This window comes from Palaemon carinicauda, chromosome 7 (genome assembly GCF_036898095.1).
Source record: "Palaemon carinicauda isolate YSFRI2023 chromosome 7, ASM3689809v2, whole genome shotgun sequence".
Taxonomy (NCBI): Eukaryota; Metazoa; Arthropoda; class Malacostraca; order Decapoda; family Palaemonidae; genus Palaemon; species Palaemon carinicauda.
The window spans coordinates 130996932-130997555 of NC_090731.1; the positions used below are offsets into that span (position 1 = coordinate 130996932).

Genomic DNA, 624 nt, shown 5'->3' on the forward strand with positions numbered 1-624 from the left:
ATCTTTCTTCATTTTCTGTTGCTATCATAGAACTGTCTCTCTTTTTGATGGGTATGTGCTTCTTCTTCTTTGCCTAAGTCGAGATTTCAATAATAATTCTATGAGCAATTCTTACTCCATAGCCAGTTCCTGAATTCATAGCATAGTCAGCCTCATCTGCTTTACTGTCTAAATATTCTCTCCAGTCCTTCCTGGCTTTTCCTTTGACCTCATTATCAATGGTGGAATACTTAGCATGCTCTAGCCTGTTATTTTCATTACTTCCTCGAAAGCTTTCAACAATCAATTTCTGTCTTTGTCTCCTTTTTATAGTATCCCAAGTATCATTCGATATCTTTGTAACTGTGTGTCCCAAGACTTCACTACCAACTGACTGATATATGTCCTTAATATTACACCATTCTTCATTATTTGTCTGTTCTTCATCTCTTGGTTTTTAAGACTACAAATCGATTCCTACATTCAATTGCAAATGTTTCTCTGTGTTCTTCTTCTAAAAGTTTAATTGTATCAAACCTAGGTATTCTATCTATCTTTCTGTTGGGTGCTTTCAGTTTTAATTTCAGTGTGGCAACGAGGAGCTGTGTGATTACTACCAGCATCTGCACCTCTATAGCTTCTTAC

General features: G+C 36.1%; 1 protein-coding gene across 3 annotated transcripts in view; it reads right to left on the reverse strand.

Moving 5' to 3' along the window:
* Nucleotides 1–597: 597 nt before the first annotated feature.
* LOC137644009 (uncharacterized) overlaps nucleotides 598–624 on the reverse strand; it is a 21730-nt gene continuing 21703 nt past the window's right edge. For 2 of the 3 annotated variants that reach the window (XM_068376879.1, XM_068376880.1), the window contains exon 17: nucleotides 599–624. This exon is cut by the window's right edge and continues 272 nt beyond it. The gene's annotated coding sequence lies outside the window, so the exon portion shown is untranslated. The other variant, XM_068376878.1, reaches the window with a different exon arrangement.